This window comes from Periplaneta americana, chromosome 5 (genome assembly GCF_040183065.1).
Source record: "Periplaneta americana isolate PAMFEO1 chromosome 5, P.americana_PAMFEO1_priV1, whole genome shotgun sequence".
In the NCBI taxonomy this organism is placed as follows: domain Eukaryota; kingdom Metazoa; phylum Arthropoda; class Insecta; order Blattodea; family Blattidae; genus Periplaneta; species Periplaneta americana.
The window spans coordinates 125,585,021-125,597,223 of NC_091121.1; the positions used below are offsets into that span (position 1 = coordinate 125,585,021).

Genomic DNA, 12,203 nt, shown 5'->3' on the forward strand with positions numbered 1-12,203 from the left:
AACAAAATCGGGACATCTATACGAAATACTGGCAAAAGGAAGATAATGATAATTTGCGTTAAGAAGCAAGTTGCATTATTAAATTGAAGCAAATGGATCAACCTATAAAAGTAATTATTATAGGCTAGCATTTTTATTGGACTGTTATCTTCCTTTTTTATCATTATTGTTTTTTTAACCTTCCAGAGTACATATTAAATACATACTGCAATTAGTACATCTGTCAATTTAAATAAGTATATATGTGATTTATCGATGACAGTTTTGCAATTTTTGCTAAAAATACGTGCCTAGCGATTCTGTATTACGAAACAAACAAGAAAGTGTGAGTCCTCCAGGAAATTAGGGACATATGAAATCCCTATTATCATAAGATCTTCTATAACGTAATAGCTATTTTGCAATGTTTTGGTAGCAACAAGATGGCGGCAGGTCCATCTAACCGGCTTCACTCCGTCCAATGGTATTAAGATGCTAGTGTCTACTCTATGTATTCCTGTGCTCGTTGGTTTCGTCAGTCGACAAAATTGCCACCATTATTGCCGGCACAAGATCCCGGTATGACGGTGAAGAAGATGCAGTCACGTCCAAAAGTGACCGTGTGGTGTGGAATGACGGTCACAAATGTCATCGGCGTTATCTTTTGCGTGACACTATGAACGCGAAAAGCTACCATAAGATGCTTGAAGATTACGTTTGGCGACATTATCTTCATGCAGGACGGTACACCATCTCAATTTGCAAATGTTATACGTACGTGGTTGGATAAGAAGTTTCCGGGACGTTGGCTGAGGCGACGTGGATCTCACGAATGGTCTGCAAGAAATCCTGACCTGACAACCTGTAACTTTTTTATAGGGCTAGGCAAAAGATGAGGTGTACAGGATCAAACCTCGCACACTAAAAGAATTAGAAGCACGGATTCTGGGCGTTATCACCAATGTTTCAAGCAACTTCCTCCAGAATGCTGTGGATTCCATTCCCGGCAGCTTGAGGAAATTGTTCGACGCCACAGGTGCTTACATTGAATTTTGAGGTCTGCACCCGTATTCCCATTTAATAAAATACAGAGTGGAAGGTAATACATTAATTGTAGGATGTGATTCCTTAAAAAATAACAAACAAAAACCTACTTAAAAAACAACAAACAAAAAAGTCTGATAACATTTTGCTCGTTTTTGCGAGGTTTTTGAAGAAATAATATTTTATGCCGACATTTCGATCGCGAATTTTACGAATAGTGTTTAAAATACGGTTTAAGTAGGCCTACTTTTATAATAACGAATAGAACGTTTGTTATGTTCACGTTGCAGCAGTATTTTAATTAGAAAATTCACAGATTTCGAATTAATCGATTGAAGAAACATTGGAAACATTGATTGTCGAGTCACATACAGAAGGTCTAAAAATCTGTCGGGACGGCAGGCTCGTAGTACTCGCAACAGATTAGCTGTTGTCATATTTGCTTGGCATTAGTGTGCAGTTGGACGTAAAGCGATACAGTTTAGTTTATTTTAAAACTACGAGATGCCAGAGTTCACAAATCGTGAGTACTTACACATGATCCAGGTCGAGGAAGAAATTCGAAAAAGTTAAAGACTACTGGCCAGAGTTCGTCCTAATTGGACTATAAGATGTGAAACCTGCACACACGCTGATGGCGGACGTTTTGAACAGTACCTGTAAGATGTGAGTGGAATGTGGTTTACAGAGTTTATTACTCTTTATTTCATTATCAACGTCGCAAATTAGTGATTCGTAAAACAACAAACTGTAATGTTAATTACATCTTGTTCACAAAGTTACATTAGTTTCGTCTTGTTAATTGTAACTGAAACTTCAATCCTAAATTTTTTTCACTAATTTGGACATAATTTTCTGATATTCACGTTATTTCTTGTTATTGCTGTACGCATTTCTTGTTTACATTAAAATTATTACGCCATATATAGTATTGAAATGTTAGGGTATTGCATTGTAAGTTGATAATTCTGCATTCATTGTTCAACTGCGCTCGAACACGAGCTGTTTCATTAATTCGGGTTATTAATTTACATTTCTGACATTAAATTACACAAGTTAAACAAATAACAGTTATGTCCTACCCGGAGTTTAAGTAGGTCATTTTTGCAAGATAATGGTGAAAGAGAGTTGAACTTAATCTACCCCCTTCAAGTTGCTGACCGCATGGGGTGTGGGGTACTACTTATGCGGAGTTGAGACATCTTGCAATTGTCGTCAGCGCTTTCGAAACACTTGTAATTATTTCATTATCCGTAAATACTATAATTTGTTCACACCATCCTCAGCGTCTACTAGATCTCGGCGTCATCTCGAACTTCTCTGCCTGTTATATGGGTGCGTTTGATTGTTGAAAGGTGTTGAAAATTGGAGTCAAATAGTGTGTGTGTACTGAAATTGATCTGTGTGTTGAGAATTTGATCGGGATGTGTTTTAGTGTGTTTGTATATTTCGTATTGTTCTAGTGTGTTGAGTTTTTGGTTCTTGGGTTGTATGTGTAGGATTTCCATGCCCGCATTTATGTTATTGTATGTATGGTTAGCATTGGTTATGTGATCGGCGTATGTAGATGTATTGTGTCCTGTGGTTATTGCTTTAATGTGTTCTTTGTAGCGTGTTTGGAATGATCTGCCTGTCTGTCTTATGTAATAGAAATATGGACTTCTTAATTTAAATATGTGCTCAGTAATCACTGCAACACTACAAACAGTTAAAAACCTACCGAAATTCTTCAGAATATACGCAGCGCACAATATAGCTGTCTGTCATAGCCAGCACAAACAAACTAAGATGGAATCAAAGATGTTTCGCCATCCGTGAAACAATGCATTATTACTAGCAGACGCCTAGAACTATTTTCTACAGTAGGCATGTTCTTTAAGGCTTTTGTAAAAATTATCACGACTATACCTATACAACGAAAAAACCTTTCCTTACCTTACTCAACAGCTATGGGTTAATAGTTGGCTCGACTTGGAGAATAAAAACCAAATATAGGGAAGACCAGGTAACTTGATACCCTAAGGGTGAAACCTAACCATTTTTCCCCCATTACTACATATGCTAGTGGATTATGGTGATTTTCTAGTTTGAAGGTTGAATTTTCTTTTGCCAACTTCGTTTCGAATTTCGGTACTGACAAATACTACAACTGGTAGTGTTTTTGTAACTGCTATGTTGGTGTTGCTGTCGTACTCTATTTAAGCGGCGTCAGTACTGGCGTTATTGAAAATGTAATAGCACTAGGTTTCTGAGTCGGTTACTGGAAGATAGTGAAATTCGAACTTATTAATAATTAATTAATATTAGTATTAATATTAATACATAATAGTTATTTTATGTGTTGCGTTGCGGTTATAAATTCAAGAATAGTCAGATAAGTACGAATAAATATAATATACTTGGACGTGATAATGCACGTGGGTAATCGATAGAAACATTATTTCACATTTTAATTAATTTCTTTCGTGTTTAGATTTTTATTACAATGTAAAAAAAATTAAATAGTGTGGCAGTGACTCCTCCAAGGAAGAAAATGTGTGGCATTCAGAGTACACTTCAGAAATCTGTAGTTCACATGTATAATGAGTTGAAGAAAGAAGATGATGAAGAAGGAATTATGCTAACGGAGACAGCAATTACAACCAGAATAGCAAAATTATTAGAAGTAAGTATTCTTAAGCATACATTTCAAAGTGGTATTTAGTTTTAGGAGTTTGTACTAATAATTTCATGATTGTGGTCAAACAAAACAAATTTTTAGGTTAGGCCTAAATGTTTAATCAAGTCAGTGATTTTCATATTGCCAAACTAAATACATTTAAGATACTGTAATACTGCAGTAGGTGATAGCTTAAATACATTTACAAATTAGACGAACAAATAATCAAACAGCACGAAAGCAAATTTCCAGTTTTCTCTTTTGGTATTAAATTAACCGTTCAGATCACAATTTACATGCCACATCGGCCGAAGAAAATACAAGTCATATTGTAATTATTAACTTGATATTCCAGCAAATATTACATGAATGTTGGCCTGTTATGGTGCTTAAAAATAATTCAGTTTTATATAATAACTATATAACATACTCTATAAAGCATAGGAACGTTGACTCTGGCTGAATAATTTATTCATGAGTGGTCTAAGTAATATTAAATATGGTGTTTCTTCAGAAAAGCTACCCCACCCAATGTACTTGTTAAGATATAACACTCGAGAGGACGAGGATGCACTATACTGGGAAACTAACCATTTCTCTTCGTCCTGGACCTCTCGCATGTTATATTGGTAATTAGTAACAAGTTTGAGGGAGGGACTACTACAGTGCATTAGAATATACAGGTAAGTGTCAAAGGATTTTTGTGCTGAAAGTATTTGTGGCTGTGAACTAAAACCACGTGTTCATCGCTATGTAAATATCACAGAAATCAATTAAACAAAATAAAATTATACCTTCTTTGATGCAGCTTTTCTGGAGAATTACCTAAATATTAGCCTACTTAAACCTATCATAGACCCAACCTACCATGTTGATCATTTTCTATTCATATAGCTGGTATCATGCATGAATTTTATGATATAACAATTTTTAGAAGTGTTATGTTATTGTTTGTTATTGCAGCTTGGCTTTACTATTGCTAGAAAAGTGATAAAAGGGGACCCCACTTGTGACACCAGGAAAACATAGACTACGTAAACATCCAGTGACTGATGCTGATGATTTTACGAAAGATGCAATTGCGAGATTTATTTATGACAAGTTACATAAAGGTAGGGAAGTTAAGGAATTATTGTGTTGATTTATGGAATGTAATTCTGATATTAGTCATATGTATAAAATTATGGCATAATTTTCATTTATTGTTACAGGGGAAGTACTAACAGCAGCAAAAGTTCTGGAACATATAAATGATAATTATGAAACATATTTATTTAGAGGATCCTTATCATCAGTGAAAAAAATTTTGAAAGAGATGACATTTCTATGGAGCAAAGGGGATCCTTATACACATGTACGAGAATGTGATGTTATTCGTTTTTGAGAGAGTATATAAGAAATGTGGAGCGTGAGAACCCTAAACCCGTAGTATTCTTGGATGAGACTTGGATTTTTATGAATGGTAAATTTCAATGTAGTGTAAGACATTGAGTGATTGAATTTTTTACTAACAAATAGGTTAACACTTATGTGGATAAGAAATTACAATTAGTATAGGCTACTAGTAATGAGTTCAGGTGGGAACAACATGTTTTGCAATTAATAGTTTCATATTATAACTAGAGGTTAGTTATAAAATTCTTGAACGGTTTTCCTGTGTTTAAAATTTTAGTGTCTCTTAGAGTTTCAATGTGAATTGCTTTTCTCTCTCTGTTTTTTTAAGTAGGATCACCCACTTAGTCATGGAATAAACCAGGTGACGTTTCCAATGACATGAATGGTGTTATTCGTAGACCAACAAATGAGGGTGGAAGATTAGATGCCGGAACGAAAGGTGGATTTATACTCGGTAAGTTATATTGATTTATATTTTACATAAATTTAGCAAGAGTAATTTTTTAAATCAGGGTACAAAAATATAAAAATTGGTGACTAAATAAAAACGTGGGAAAGCCTTTCACCAAAGAGGATCTCGTGTCACATTATGTTCTGTTATGTGCTGTAATTGCAATAAAAGAATAAATTTGTTTTATTTTCTTTATTTAAATGCTGTGAATTCATGTGACATAATTATATGCCCAGGTATAATTTTTATTGCAGGTGCTGATTTAATGTTTTCATGCAATTGAAAGAAAAGTCAGGACTACCATAGTGCTATGAATGGCCCTGTAGTTGAGAAGTGGGTGTAAACACAGTTGTTGACCTGAGAACATTAGGGCAATGCGTTATTGTCATGGATAGTGCTGCATATCATAGCAGACTTGTGGAAAATCAGCCAACAACAAAATGGAGGAAAGAACAGCTACTGGTGATTGCAACTGAATATAATAGATTTGTTGTACTAAATGATAAGAGTTGATGGTGTGATATCACCTTTTGATATTACATTGCAATATTAATTTCCATACTTCACAGTCATTATTATTATTATTATTATTATTATTATTATTATTATTATTATTATTATTAATACTACTACTACTACTACTACTACTACTACTACTACTACTACTACTACTACTGCAACTGTTTCTCTTATTTCTCATGATTAGGCATACTTATAGATGCTACTTTTTTCTTTCAGGTGAAATTGAATCTACATAACAATCCTAAGACAACAGAGCCTTGCCAATTGCTGTTCTGAAGCGGCCTTGTCTTATGTGTTGTGTCTATATACAATTCTTTAAGCTTTTTTCCCCCTTAATGTAATGAATTTGTTGGTTGATTGATGCCCAGTGTTCAGCAGTTAATGTCATTTGTTATCTTGCACTCCAATATTTAACCGGATGATTGAAAGTTGTGTAAAGTTGGACAGTCAAGACAATGATCCATATCTTCATTGAGATTTCAGAAATGGCACATGGGAGATTCTGAAATATCAGTTCTTTGTAAATATTTGAGACAATCATGGCCTGTGATAATATGAGTACTGCCACTGTAGATTTTCATAGAAGTTCAGTTATAAAATTAGGTGTATTATTTTTACTATGTATTGTACTATATTTTTGTTTCGCTTAATTGATGAATTATATATGCTGTAAATTGAATAGTAGACTGTAGGCCTATAGCTTAACTGATGATTTGTATGTGCTGTTAATTAAATAGTAGGCTGTATACCACAAGTGATGAATTGTTTATGCTTGTAATTTGAAGTAATTTGCATGATATGTATTATCAACTTCTGTATGTTTCAGCTGATTGAATTGTTTATACTTTTAAATTGAATTAACTTGCTTGCTATGTATTATATTTTATAGCTTAACTGATGAATAATTGTTTAGGTTTGTCAATTTAATAATCTGAGTGCCATGTACTTCATATTTTTAGTAGAGCCACCAATGTAGCTTAGTCGGTAGACTCGTTGGCCTGCAAATTCAGAGCTGCACTTGAGGGTAGGTTGGATCCCCCATTTGGTCTGATTAGTTAGTTTCTTCTGAGGATTTTCCTCCATCGTGGAGCGAATGCCGGATGGCCTATTGCAATTTTTTCATTTGCTTTAGAATCTTTCCCATTTTTGTTACCATATTGTCATGTTCTGATCTTGTTATTCTTTTAACAGTGTGGTAAGATGCAGGTATAGATAACCTTACAGTAATTTTGCTACCTTTCAGCTACCTTATTATCTCCCACTCCATGAAGTTCAGGGATCCACTGAAGTACCAGTCGTCGATGTAATTCGACCATTTTGCTTAAAATTTTAAACCACTATAAAATATTGAGATTTCTTGCTGTTACGTCCAATACTGTAGCAAGAATATCTGATTTTGAATCTGATAGTATGACAGCCTTCTCAGATTTATGAAGTTGATACTGGAGATTTTGTAAGCTTAAAAGTGAATCTAAATTTTCACTATCAAAATTAGTCAGTGTTTGAAGTTAGTTAGTTAGTGGCGTTTAAAAAGGGCGCGTCAGCTACTATGGCTATTTGCACCCTTATCTAAAATCTTTCACTAAACACAAACACAATACAATAACCAGAACGTTTAAAAGAACTAAAAAGCATTGTCACGGTTAAAATGGGGCAAACAAGTGTTTGAATATAATTCCCTGCAAAAGGGAATATACTGGTATTGTACTACAACACCACTACATCTATAGCTTGGTAAACAGGATCCATCTATAAAAAATACTGTATGTAGCCACTCACTGACCAGATCATTTATCGTTTCTAATGATTTTTAAAATGTCTGGAGAAGTATCACATTTCTTAACATCATCTGTTAAAGTTAACTTATATACTATTCATTTTCAAATAACTTGGGATTGTGTTTTATTAGTAAAGTTTCCCTTAATTGAGCTAGTTTGAGTTCTCCAAGTAGAGTCAAAAAGTCTGTTGGGATTTTGGCTCAGTTTATTAATATTTGTGGACTGTGATTTTTTGTTCTAGACAACCATATTATCTGCAAATGATGAGATTATCATAAGATCTATCTCTTTAGTTAGACCATCGACATTAATATTGGAAAATGTATTCCTGAAAACAACAATGTGGGAAGCCCAGATGAATCTGTCTCTATTTACATATTTGTGACAATGAATCAAATAATCAAGTCACTGACCCAGTGTAACACTTTATCATGGACACCCTAAGTTTGCAATTTCTTAAGTGATTTATATCTACAGAGTCATATGATCCTTGAAAATAAATTAAAATTGCTAAGGTGTTTTGTTTTCTGTTTAAAATATCTTTAATATCTTGACTAAAATTTAAAATCTGTCCATTTGTTGAATATAATTTTCTAAAGTCAACTCAATAAGATGGAAGTTAGTTACTAGATTCCAGGAACCAATTCAATCCATGAAATCATCTCTTCCATTATTTTGGCTATCATACTGGTAAATGGTATCTGTCGATAACTCGAAAAGATATTAGTTGAATAATTGCTTTTCAAAATTGATGTTATGATAGATTTTCTCCAGACAGATATTGTATTTTAGATGAGATTGCAAGATAAAAGTAGTGAGTTTGCTTGTTTGCCAACATGTTTAAGAAAATCAGCATGTGTATTGTCTGGACTTGGAGATGTTTTGGGTCTTATGTTATTAAATTAATAGTAATATTCAGTTCTTGATTAAATATTGTTATATAAAGTAGATTGTAAATTTAATATTTCTTTCAGTTTTTCCTTAATAGTCTGACGTACACAGATAAAACTAACAACCACACCACCAACTAATCTAATAGAAATTAAAATATAATTAAATGTAGATAAAGTAATTAAAATTATAAATACACGTAATAAACCATAACCCCCTAATTTCAACAATATACTATTTTATTCCCTTTTACAGCTTGTAGATAATTATTAATTATAGTTATTACTTATTAGCGTAATATTTATTAAACTTATTGGCTATTTCACTTCGTTTGAAAGAAGTTATTGTGTACAAAAAGCATTTTTGGATGATCGTTTCATGCTGTATGTTGTGTATAAATCTATGATTTCTGGCCATCTGTTCTGTGTAATCCATCTTTTGTATAGAATTAATAAAATACTCTTTTGGTAGTAATTATTTTATTAATTGAGTACTTAATTTTCACCAGCTCACATTTCTTGAATCATTTGTTTTTTCTTATTTAAATGTAGGACACAAGAGCCAAAAAGAGACTTCACAGTTATGTATCATACATTTTTTCAATGACAGACGTGGAATTCCAGAAATAATAAGTGTAAGTGTAGCATTATTAAGCAATTTACAAACAAATGAAATCTTTAAAAAGGTATCTAGAAGTGAAATTACTTATGGCTTTTAAGGACCAAAATTATTTTTGTAAGTTGATTTATTATTATTTCAGTTTTAGCCTATTTGTATTATCCATTTCCTTACTAATTTCAAAAGAAAATCAGAAGTTCATTCGAATTCCAACCAAAAGTCAATTGGTTATTAATTTATCTACCTTTAGGAAGTACAGTATATGTACGCTGGAATCTTTGAAGTGAAGTGACAATAATTTAATTGGTCTTGGAACAGATTTGATTCTTGAATATTATATACTATAATTTGTTGTCTATTTACGTCTAGTAACCTATTAATGCTAATACTAATAATGTAAAGGAATAAAAGAATAGAACATAGCAATACACTTCTCATGTGATTCATTTCCTCCATTTCTCATATAGTTCACCTACGAAAATATATTACAAATTATTGAAACTATTCAGAATAACCTTCCAACATAAAGGTAAAGTACGGTGAGTAAAGAAGTCATTCAGTACATAGGATCGTGATTTTACTACATGTAGTGATATCTGGTAACAGTTGGCAACACTGACAAGACGGAAATATTTGCTGTTTGGGAACTGAACTTACGTGATCCTCACTATATACAAAGTGAGCGGGAAGTAATTAGGTTTTTAAAAAGGCGTATAAAACATACATTTATAACGTTAATTTATTGAAATTAATTTGATGTATACAGGATGGAAGGTAAGGTAGTACATTAATTGACAGGAGCTATAGATTTCATTATTAAATTAAGTTTTGTCATATAAAACAAATTATAGTATTTACGGATAGTGAAATAATTATAAGTGTTTCAAAAGCGCTGACGACAATTGCAAGATGTCTCAACTCCGCATAAGTAGTACCCCACACCCCATGCGGTCAGCAACTTGAAGGGGGTAGATTAAGTTCAACTCTCTTTCACCATTATCTTGCAAAAATGACCTACGTAAACTACGGATAGGACATAACTGTTATTTGTTTAACTTGTGTAATTTAATGTCAGAAATGTAAATTAATAACCCGAATTAATGAAACAGCTCGTGTTCGAGCGCAGTTGAACAATGAATGCAGAATTATCAACTTACAATGCAATACCCTAACATTTCAAAACTATATATGGCGTAATAATTTTAATGTAAACAAGAAATACGTACAGCAATAACAAGAAATAACGTGAATATCAGAAAATTATGTCCAAATTAGTGAAAAAATTTAGGATTGAAGTTTCAGTTACAATTAATAAGACGAAACTAATGTAACTTTGTGAACAAGATGTAATTAACATTACAGTTTGTTGTTTTACGAATCACTAATTTGCGACGTTGATAATGAAATAAAAAGTAATAAACTCTGTAAACCACATTCCACTCACATCTTACAGGCACTGTTCTAAACGTCCACCATCAGCGTGTGTGCAGGTTTCAGATCTTATAGTCCAATTAGGACGAACTCTGGTCAGTAGTCTTTAACTATTCCAGGACGTGTTCAGTCTGTCTGAAAATGACTACGGGAGAACAGAGAAAGTTGAGCACCGCATCGACACCGGAAATGCTCGTCCGATCTGACAACCTCCTCGACGCGTCCATCTAGCTAAACAGAGGCAGATTGACAGCCAACTGGAGGGCATTAAAGCAAGAGAGGTCATCGGGGAATCCTACAGCCCTTGGCCATCATCGGTGGTGTTGGTGAAGAAGAAGAATGGGGACCTGCGTTTCTGCGTGGACTACAGAAGACTGAATGACGTCACCAAGAAGGACTGCTTTTCCCTGCCACGAATTGAAGACACCTTGGACACCCTGGCCAGAGCAGAGTGGTTCTCGACGTTGGATCTCAAGTCAGGATAGCGGCAGATGGCGCTACATCCTGAAGACAAGGAGAAAACGGCGTTCTCTACAGGCCAGGGACTATGGCAGTTCACCGTTATGCCGTTCGGCCTTTGCAATCCCCCGGCTACATTCCAGAGACTAGTGGAGTCCGTAATGAGAGGCCTGATATACGACACCTGTTTGCTATACCTTGATGACGCCATCGTGGTCGGCAAGACATTCGGCGAACAGCTGTCGAACCTGAGGAAAGACGTCTTTCTGGATGGGCAGGCTCTCGCCTGAGGCAGTACGTAGCTCATATCGGCGCAGCGGCGTCCTCCCAGGTAGTCCATGCACGACTTCCGGTCTGGCGATGGTGAGCGACGCCCCGGTGTCTACCAGTACTCTGCATGGGCGGCTTCTTATCCATCCGTCAGCAATCAGTCCATCGTCGCATCTTCTGTTAACCGTCTTCAAGATCAGCCGAGGGGATGGTGATGACGGCGCCGACGTGCCCCTCATCACATCGGCCCCTTTTAGTTTTCCTGTTTGTGACCAGTTCGGTCACAGTTCCTCCTCAGGTGTCCATGTTCGCCGCAGGACCAGCAGGTGGGCACTCCTCGTCTTCGTCGCTCGGGTGATTTCGGTTGACACTCCTCGACGTCGGCCGCCGCAACGCTCCTAATCCGGTGCGACGTCGAGACGTTCGCCGTCAACTTTGCTGCCTCCATCCCGAGGGCCGCCGTCAGAGCTGCGTTGATGGTGCGATGCTCTGCCAAGAGTAGCTGTTGTCTGATTTCGGCGTCTCGAACTCCGCTGCCGAAGGTGTAGGCCGCCTCTCCAGCGATGAAGTCAGTAGATAGGCCCCTGAGGGCCTTATGGGCCAGTTGTTCCACCGCCATTGCAAATTCTTGCAGGGACTCGCCTGACTGTTGGACCCTCGTTTTCAGTTGGGTCCTGAATGCTGCCGCATGTTGATGGTCACCATA

At 35.5% G+C, this 12,203-nt stretch overlaps 1 protein-coding gene and 1 long non-coding RNA gene across 7 annotated transcripts in view; both read left to right on the plus strand.

Annotated features, from left to right (window-relative positions):
- Positions 1 to 12,203, plus strand: part of LOC138700157 (luciferin 4-monooxygenase-like) — a 271,422-nt gene that overhangs the window by 222,905 nt on the left and 36,314 nt on the right. The window lies entirely within an intron of this gene.
- LOC138700158 (uncharacterized) lies at positions 4,534 to 9,352 on the plus strand. Of its 2 annotated transcripts, none has more exons than XR_011332262.1 (5): positions 4,534 to 4,794; positions 4,894 to 5,144; positions 5,409 to 5,531; positions 5,783 to 5,990; positions 6,267 to 9,352. It is a non-coding gene; the product is annotated as an uncharacterized lncRNA (long non-coding RNA). The 2 variants fall into 2 exon arrangements; XR_011332261.1 differs by having other exon boundaries at positions 4,536 to 4,794; positions 5,406 to 5,531; positions 6,267 to 9,351.